The following is a 10,466-nucleotide window of genomic DNA, read 5'->3' as shown; positions in this document are numbered from 1 at the left end:
TTTTTATTCCACTGGCACTGAACATGAAAGTACACTCATGAAGGAAAAAAGCATATTTCAAAGAAACAAACTCATCACAGTGGATGACCGTTGCTCACCACCCGGAAGCAGGAGAACTGTTGAGAGTTCAGCTTCTTGTTTTGAATCAGCAGTGTTGCAAACCTGCTTGTCAGACAATGGAACACAGGAATGCGTCACCTTCAGCAGGAGTGCAGGCCTATAATTCTGAACCCCTTTCTTTCCTGACCTCTTATCTCTACTTCTTGCTAGGGGGTTTTAGATTTAAATACTGTACTTGAAGCACTGCAAGAACAAAGTTAAGAGCAGGTGTGCTCATTTCCCTCCTGTTGCTAATTCCACTTGAAGCTGTTAGCCACAGATTACCTTGCTATCCAGTTCACCAGAGACCTCTTCAACATCTCAGGACTTCTCGAACTCTGAGGCTTCCATACTCCCTAGCTAGTCTGTGGCCTTGGTAGCAGGATGTATACATCAATTCCCCTTTTCCAGCACCTTTTCCCAGTCGCTGACACAGACCTTAGGTTGCTGCCTCCGGCTCCTTCTTCTTATGTCCACACTTCTCCCTCCCGTCCCAGGCTCTCCCCCTCTTGCTCTCCTGAGCCCGCCAAGAAAAGTTCCTTCCGTTTCCGAAGGGCCTTCTGGACACCGAAACCTGCCCTAACCACATACTCTCCAATGCCAGTGCCACTTACTGGCCCGGAAGTGCACACCCAGAGGAGAATGTCCGATGAAGCAGAAGCTGCTCCAAACTCCAAGGAAATGCTTGCTCATCGGTTCACAGCAGCTGATGAGGAGACAATGTGACCTTCCCGCTACACCAGCCTCTCACTATGGTGTAGCCCCTACTCAGACCTGCAGCAACTTAACAGCACACTCAGCGCTGGCTACATGCTATAATTATTTAAATTAGCAGGCGGCACGAGGTTTGCATGCTATCTGCATTAGAAGCAACCAGAGCAGGTTAATCGTGCAATGCGATCCCAGTTCCCGTTTTCAGGTCTTATCCAATTTTGCAGTCAATATTCTTTGTTCTATGAGATCTGTTATTTCCAGCCTCCCTTGTCGATGAGCAGATGAAAATGGAATTTCCTATTATTGCCAGGTGTTACATAAGTTTGCTGTTATGTGGGGTTATTGGGTGTTAGGATTGATTGTTGACAAAGCGTTAAGCCCATCAACATTTTGGTTTTCTGACTTCTTCAAAGGAATCACTCCATCTTCCTTCAACCTGGCAAATCTTTCTCTCTGGAGCACAGTTTACTGAGGCCAATTATAGCTGCTGTTCTGTGTGAGCACTCCCTCAGTACGGCCCTGAAGTGTTAGCCAAGATTATGTCCTCCAGTCTCTGGATTCGTGCTCAACCCTCTAATTTAGAGTGTGAGATCAAGTGACGGTCTTTCTCGATCATTGCCTTCCTGTTCTCTTATCTTTTGCTGTTCCACCACTGCCTGGTCAGCTTCCTGTTCTTGGGTATCTGAAAGGAGAAAGGCACAAGGGTGAGGTTGTGGTGTAGAATGAGGACAGAGTCCTACAATGAACCACAGCTCATCTTGTATTCATTCCTTCACATTCAATGATAGAGCAGCCTGATAACTCTGGTTTCTACTTTTTGGAAAGCTTTGTAAGCAAATAGCTTTGATCAGTTGATAAGCAAAGGTTAGTTGCTGTTGAAAATTTGTTTTTAAGTCTTAAAGCACAGGACAAATAGACCTATGGTAATAAAAAGCACATTATGATGAGTTAGAAGCATTGAAATTTACCATAACTACCATTTTAAAATACATTTTACAGATTTCTCTTCCTATTTAGGTCACGTTGCAGTATATTCCCTTCCCAATTTGAACAGACATTTGACAGCCTGATGCTGGCCTTTTCCACTACTGTTCCACAAGGAGCCACTAGGAGGAAGACGTGAGTTCCTGCCCTCCAATTCTGCCTTCAGTTGGGAAGCAAATAAATTCTCATTGTTATTCACCCATCCAAGAGATGGCCGACTCCTATGTTGGTGGCAGCATAGCTGTCTATCATGGTGCCATAGGCCTTGCCTATAATTGCTGCTTAATCAAATCATTCTGCCATGAATAAAAATTCATTAAAAGATGAATTGTGGCTGCAAGCCTGCATCACAGAAAGAAAAGCAATGTTCACAGAATCTTCACGTTGATAAACCTTTTATCAAGAAAACATGCTATGCTGAACGAGGATTTTTAATTCATTGGTTGGAAACCTACATTAAACTTTGAAAAAGGAAAGCTGGAATCCACATTTAACTTTTAAAAAATACTGGCAACTAAGATGGCCACCCACAACTTGCATTGAAATACCTCACATTCCAGGACATCAAAGTGGAGACGCATGTCTGAAAAGCTCCCATCCAGGACAATGGATTTAACAGTTGAGTAGATTATCCAGTATCACCCGCATTAGCAGGACATTCAAAGCCATTATGGAGCAGTCACTAGTGGAGATATACCTCCAGGGGTAAACATTGAAACAATACAACCTGAGAGAGATTTGAGATTCTTAGACTTTGGACCTTATTAAAGAAAAGAAAAGCACTGAGGGATCCATGGGAGTTTGTGTGAACTTGGAGTTTTTTGCTACACATAGCCGACAAGCTTTGATTTGAGAGCTAACCAATGCAAGACCCCGGTGGGGCTATGTGTGTGTGTGTCTCTCTCTCTTTCTCTGCTTCTCTCTCTTTCTGCAGATAACATTGCAAGTTTTTGAAATATATCTGTGACTGCAGAACATCCAAGTCTTTCATCGCTACAGACAGAGACCCCAGAGAGAAAGCCACCTACATCACTGTCTCCAAGAAAACCCTGAACCAGGTGGATCAGCTGCAAGTGCACTTCTACAAGCCAGAGGAAGACAACAGAATTACCAGACCCCACAGACTGTATTTATCTTTATTTGTTCTGGACTCTTACCCGATCAAACTATCCTTCATCACTCTGTAACGTGTGTGTGTGTGTGTGTGTGTGTGTGTGTGTGTGTGTGTGTGTGTGTGTGTGTGTGTGTGTGTGTGTGTGTGTGTGTGTGTGTGTGTGTGTGTGTGTGTGTGTGTGTAGTGTGTGTGTGTGTGTGTGTGTGTGTAGTGTGTGTGTGTAGTGTGTGTGTATGAGAAAGTTGGAGCATACTTTTATTATTTTACTTAGATCAGGTTTAGATTTTAAGATCAATAAATTAACCTCTTTCTTGTTTAAGCTCAAGAAAACTAGCCGATTGGTCCTTTTATGATCATAGCATATAAAGGGTTAAACACTCACTGAATGGGTAAACACATCCACTGTTTAAAAAGGATAAACCCTATTGCACTCAAACAAGAGAGAGGGACAAGAGGGGAGCCTTTCGACCCCTCCTCACCTGATTGTAACACTTAGTAAGAACAGCCAGCACAGAAGGGCGGCACAGTGGCACAGTGGTTAGCACTGCAGCCTCACAGCTCCAGGGACCCGGGTTCGATTCTGGGCACTGCCTGTGTGGAGTTTGCAAGTTCTCCCTGTGTCTGCGTGGGTTTTCTCCGGGTGCTCCGGTTTCCTCCCACAGCCAAAGACTTGCAGGTGATAGGTAGATTGGCCATTATAAATTGTCACTAGTATAGGTAGGTGGTAGGAAAATATAGGAACAGGTGGGGATGTTTGGTAGGAATATAGGATTAGTATAAATGGGTGGTTGATGGTCGGCACAGACTCGGTGGGCCGAAGGGCCTGTTTCAGTGCTGTATCTCTAATCTAATCACACTGGAGATATTACTAGTCAAGAAATCCCAGACACAAAGAAGGGCTAAAAACGTGAAATGCGACAGAGATATGTTGTGGTTAAGGCAATGCCCAGATTTTTTAGAAAAGTCTCATGCATTAACTTTTTGTCCAGTTCCAGTTATCTTCCCAAAACACCATTTGCAAAGAGGTTTGAGCTCTGGCTGTAGCACCTCACATCCACTTCCATTGCCCCCTTCGATGAAGATAGCAGAGGAGGTCAGCAGCCATGGTGTTGCCCCTGTACCTGGCTGCAGTGCCGAAAGAAGGTCAATGACACGATGCATTCTGGCAAGGTTAGTGCAGGGAATAGTATTACATTTGCAGCCTTAGATGCGACTGAAGATGAATGTGAGATTGGAAAAGGGGTTGCCCACCCAGTTCGTGGAGATGTCCAGGCATCAGCATTGGCTGTCAGATGCATGCTCGTTTCTCTGTGCAGGACACTTGTTAGGCAAAGGTAACTCCTGCACAGCCAGTACTGACTGGTCACATGCAAGAGGCATGCCTCTGGCACAGTAATGGACAGTTAGGCTGCCACCAACATAGGAGTCAAGTGTCTCCTGGATGGGTGAGTAACAATGGGAATTTATTTGCTTGCGGGAGCACACAACGCAAAGGGAAGGTCAGGAACTAGTGTCATGCCCTACATGGCCAGCCTTATGTCTATGGAGGAAGAGGTTTTGGAGCTTGGAGGAATGAAGGTAGGCAAGGCAATCACGGATGGTGAGAGGGGTGTGGAGCCCCGAGAAAGAGAGTGGCCTAATGGATGGGTGCAAGAGACTCTCTGGAGAGCACAAATCATAGTACTCATATGTACACCATTGCTCACATAGAGCTCCAGATGATGAGTAGTCAGAAGGACCTGTTGGAAAGCACATTGCTCTCTCATCACTCTCTCTCTTGTCTGAGAAGGAGGAGGAGACCTCAGAGGTGCACCATCACATCTTTGCCCTGTACCTGCCACCAGCACAGATACTCTTACCTCGGTGGGTAGTCGCGTGTGATTAGTTATGGGGCCACAATTTGGTTAGCACAGCCCAGATGCGGCTGAGCAGCTGATGGAGGCAGTGACTGCTGAAGTCACTCACATTCGGAGGACTGTGGGAGGGTCCAGTGATGCTCAGCCTCAGGCTGATAACATGCCTCCAGAGTTATCGACAAGGCGGCAAATGCTGGATCTGCAGCATGAGGTACGTGAACAACTGGCATAGCTTCCAGAGGCTATGTGCACCCATGCACGGATGATGGAGTGCAGCCATGACTCTGGCATGTGCGCGCATGGCATCCTCCATTGAGAGATTGATGGCCCTGATGGAGAGCCGCATGCAGTATCCCACCCGTTAGATGCCGGAGAGGCATGCAGACCCGCATGCTATTGCCACTTCCATGAACCCTGTGGAGGAATGGCTGGGCAAAAGGGCAGTTAAGATGCCCGGAGCCATCACCAAGTCCTTAGTCTCCTCAGGTAAGCAGGGAGGGCCAAGTGTGCTCTGAAAGGGTAGAGGAGCAGCTGTCTGCAGTATCTGGGGACTCCTTTTAGGAGGCTTCTGGTATAGACGGTGGCTCTTCAGCCCCTCTGATGAGACCAGCGCATCAAGAAGCCGTGGAGACCAAGCATGCTCCTGCACCTGTGCAGGTTGCCCTCAATATGCTGGGGCTGTCAAGACCTCAGGTAACCAGAGGATGACTGCCACGGTCATGGAAAGCCACAGAGCAGAAATGTCAGCTGCCTGCCTCCACCTCAGCTGACAGAACAGGAGGAGCAACATGTAGGAGCACCTGCAAGCGAGTGAAAAAGTCCAGCAAGCACTTGGGTTGCACAGGTTTATATTTTGGTATTAGATGTCACCGTGCCGTGTATGTGTCTTAAATGAGTTCTGAAATGGTGCACCACTAAAAGAATCCTTTACTTTTTTAAAACACTACTGGGCCATTAATAGTTTGCTGGCTCCCACAAAGGGTGTGATGGGAAGGATCACACTGGATGAGGCCAATGCATTTCCTATGCTGTTGCCTCATTTGATAAGGGGTCCAGGGAAATAGGGGTACGGGTAATCAAGGACATGAAAAGAGGTCTGGAGAAGGTGAAGGATTTATTGGATTGATTGGGTGTGTAAGTCAGGCTCATGTGAAACATGCTTGTATTAGCGAGTCACGAGCCTTCCTTGCACATATCTGATTGTTCCCTGACTGCAGTCCCTCAGGGTCTTCATCTCATTGTGCCTGGTCACTATCCCCCTCCATATCCTCATCCAGGATTCCTCATTGTTCAAAGTTTCTCCCAACAGTAGTGCCAGGTTGTGTAGAGCATAGCACACCACCACGATATGTGAGACCCTTGCTGGGGTACATTGAAGGGCTCTACCAGATCTATCCAGGCATTGAAACTGCATCTTCAGAAGGCCTATGGCCTGCTCGATGGTCGCTCGAGTTGTGCAGTGGCAGCTGCTGTATCTGTCCTCTGCAGCTGTGCTTGAGTTCCCCACAGGCGTACGTAGCCATCTCTTTAGTGGGTAGTTCTTATCATCCAGTGTCCATCCTTGAAGGCATGCATGCCAGTACTGGTGGGGCAGGAGGGCCTGAAAAGGAGGGTACCAGAGACTGCCTTAGTATGAAGGTGTTGTGACAGCTTCTCGGGAACCTTGCACAGACCTGAAGGATCTGTTTGCGGCTGTCACAACCAGTTGTACATTGAGTAAGTGGAAGCCCTTCCTGTTGTTGAAGATTGTTGCCTGGTCTGTGGGAGCCTTGATGGCCCATGTGTGCAGTCGATGACACCCTGTAGCTAGGGGAATCCAGTGATGGCCTTGAACCCTATGGCCCTCTCAGCCTGACTATCTGGATTGGTGCGAAAGCGCACTTACTGGCTGGCCCTCTCGAACATGGCATTGTTGACCATCTTGATGCAGTGATGAACTGCAGACTGGGAGATGCCACAGATATCTCCTGAAGATCCCTGGAATGATTCTAAGGCATAGAAATTCAGCGCCACGGTGACCTTCAACACGACAAGCATTGGGTGCCCTCCCCTCCCCATAGGGCTCAGCTCATCAGCCATCATGGCACACAGCTTGGTTACCACCTCCCTGGAGAGGTGCCATCTTTGATACTGCTGCTCCAACATTTGAAGAAAATTTCGCCTCTGACAGTAGACCCTCTCTGGTGGGTATTGTTGTCTGCGTGCAAGAGGCTGGTTGTGTGCCACTCTGTGCCCTCATCTTCTGACCCCTCCCTGGCTCATGATCCTGGTGTGCCTCTGGTTGCTGCTACCTGTGGCTGCAGCACTCTCCCTCTCTGATGCTCCTTTTTACTGGAGATCTCAAGCCTGAGTGAGAGGCCCATGGCAAATAGCTGCACACAGTTCTCTGGGCCTCTCACCCATCTTGCTCTGTACATACAAGTGCCAAGTCAGAAGGGATACTCAAGCAAAATGCCCCAACTGTGCTAATCTTTGCTCCCAATTGCTACTGGCAGTGTCCACTCAGTTTCACCCTCCCTACCAAGCCAGACTACCTTTCGCAATGGCTGCCGACTGCAGCCAACAGTGACCTCTCACTAAACCTCCTCCTTGTTATAGCTGGCAAGGCTCTGAAGCCCTGTTTTTCCCATGTGCCTCTCGTAAAATTAGAAAAACATGGTAAAATCACAATTAATTGTTGGTTTCACAGACTTAATTACCTCCCTGCCACGTTCCAGCACAACTTTCTCCTGCCAGCCCGGCCACCTGTGGTAATATCTGCTTGTGATACAAACACATTGGAATTCCCCCTGACACCTTTTACCACGATTTTACCACCCCTCCCACCTCCCAGCCTGTCTCCAATGTGTCATAGAACAAACAAGAAGCACACCATATTAGATTTAGTAATAAGTAATGAGCTAGATTTCATTATCAGCCTAACGGTGCATGAACATTTACCTAATACTGATCATAATACAATCAAGTTCAATGCAGTGTTTGAAATGGAGAAACTTGAAACAGCTACTAAGATTCTTGTGACTTCAATGCGATTAGACGGACTCCATCCATAGTTAACTGGGCATATCTGATAAAATTACAAAGACATACTGATAGATTAGTGAATGGACTAAATTGGCAAATCTATTCCAATGTAGGCAAATGTGAGGTAATCCAATTTGGACCTAAAAAGGACAGAACACTCTCTAAATGGTGAAAAGCTAGAAACGGTGGAAGTTGAAAGAGATCATTAAAATATCATGAACAGTTACAGAAAATAATCAAAAACGCTAATGAAATGCTGGCCTTTATATCTGGAGGACTAGCATACAAGGAGGTAGAAGTTATGCGACTGCTATACAAAGACCTAGTTGTACCAAACATGGAGCACTGTGAGCAGTTCTGGACAGCACACCTTAGAAAGGTTATATTGGCCTTGGAGGGAGTGCAGTGTAGATTTACCGGAGTGATACCTGGACTCCAAGGGTTAAATTACAAGGAGAGATTACACAAATTAGGGTTGTATTCCTTGGAATTTGGAAGGTTAGGAAGTAATTTGATGGAAGTTTTAAAGATATTAAGGGGAATAAATAGGGCAGACAGAGAGAAACTATTCCTGCTGCTGGGAGTCTAAGACGAGGAGGCATAGTCTAAAAATTAGAGCCAGATCTTTCAGGAGTGAAATTAGGAAACACTTCGACGCACAAAGGGTGGTAGAAGTTTGAAGCTCTCTTTCATAAACAGCAATTAATGCTAGATTTTAAATCTGAGATTGATAGAATTTTGTTATCCAAAGGTATCAAGTGATATGGAGTAAAGACTGGTATGAGGAGCTAGGTTACAGATCAGCCATGACCTCATTGAGTGGTGGAACAGGCTTGAGGGGCTAAATGGTCAACTCCTGTTGCCATGTTGCTGTTTCTGTGTATGTGCTTTCTTTCACGTAGGTGCAGTTGCAAAACCAAAATGCAGTAAATTTGTAGTAATACATCTTCCAATCAGCTAATCTGCAAACAAATCTGAGAAATGACTTGTGTATGCAGATACTGTGGACATGTCATTGTTGTGCACATATCCAGGAACCTGTTTGTATGTGCTAAGCAGGGGGAAATTGCTGCGATGAGTGCTTACCATATCTGTCAGCCCATTCTTTCTCAGGAGACGGGGCAATGTGGATACAAATGATTTTTTGAGAATAATTTTTCCTTTGGGCAGATAATATTTGTGTCTTGTCTGATGGCAAATGAAGCACTTGGTTTCCCTTTCTGTTCTAATTCAGCTGTTCGCTTGAATGAGTTCAAACAAAAAAAATTGACGAGCGATTCGTTTGTGAAATTCATTTTTGTCTTGTGAAAAAGTTCAACCAGCACTCAATCATTCTTGCACTAATAGATTTTACACTTCAAGATGTTTAGCCCAAAATTTAAACAGGAACTAGTTCTGGTTTCAGCATAATTCTATTAGGTAAATTATTTCAGTAAATCAACAGATTATTGAAACAGTTAGCACAATGATTAAATATTTTAACATTCACATCCTTAAATTGATAATAACAAATAGGTCATTTTCAGCAACTGACCCAGAAAATAATTGCTGAGCTCAATTCCTGTGCATCATTTCTAGTGAATGATCTGAATTTACAGCACACTTCTTCAAAACCTGATTCCTTCAGAAGTGCTGTCAGTTCTGGAGCTGTTGGGATTGGCACTGATGTGTGCTGTGTTTGTGACTGTGCCAGCTACAGTTTTACAGTCAGTAGCTTTACCTAATAATAGTGCAGCATTAAACTCTTCTATCTGTCTGCTATTGTAAAATTGTGAAAGGCTGCTGGACGCAGCAACTGCAGAGGTTTTACTGTAACCGTTTTGCAATGTGTTTCAAGGGATTGCTATTGAAATGATTATTGTTCTTTCCCTATGCAAATACTGCTTGTCTCCTTCACATTCAATAGCAATTCACTGTAGCCAGTTTAAAGTACAAGGCAACACTTTCAGTTTCTATATCCTTGCTATTAACTTGTGTGACTTCACAGTGTCCTGCACTGTACCTTCCTTGATTCATTGTTTTGTCATTGGCCTCAGTTGTATTGCCCTAATGCTGCCAAGTAACTACATTTGTCAACATTATCTTTTTTTTTATGAGTGACTCCTAGTTTCCCAAATTCAAATAAACCAGCCTAATGAGAGAAATGTTTGCGCCAATTCTTACCCACAAAATCAGTGTTGACTGCAGGAAGGCCACTGCTGTCATTGACGACCACACTGATGGCCATACATTGTGTTGATATTACCATATTAACTCACGTATAAGCTTCATTTTTCAAAGCAAAAGGAAAAATATCAGTTTAGTTTGGGAGTGCAATCTGTATATGAGATTTTTTTTTCTTGCCCCTGTGGAAGAGCTCCAGAAAAGGGTGCAGCTTACAGATGTACCAAAATACAAATTACAGCTTGCTGCTCTACAAATTTTGCAATGTGCTCCAAGCAACTTCTAAGGTAAATCAGCTTGAGCAGAATAAATAAGGAAAATAAGAATGAATAAGGAAAAAGTGACTAAAACTTAGCATTAGCTTGTTTCAACAGTAACACTCGTAACTTTGTGTCAGAAAGTCATGGGTTTAAGGCTTACTTCAAGGTCTTAAGCACATAATGTAGGCTGATACTTCAGAGCAATGATGAGGCAATACTATATTTTGGATGAGACATTAAACTAAAGCCCCA

Source organism: Heterodontus francisci, chromosome 8 (genome assembly GCF_036365525.1).
Source record: "Heterodontus francisci isolate sHetFra1 chromosome 8, sHetFra1.hap1, whole genome shotgun sequence".
Taxonomy (NCBI): Eukaryota; Metazoa; Chordata; class Chondrichthyes; order Heterodontiformes; family Heterodontidae; genus Heterodontus; species Heterodontus francisci.
This window is presented reverse-complemented; position numbering follows the sequence as displayed.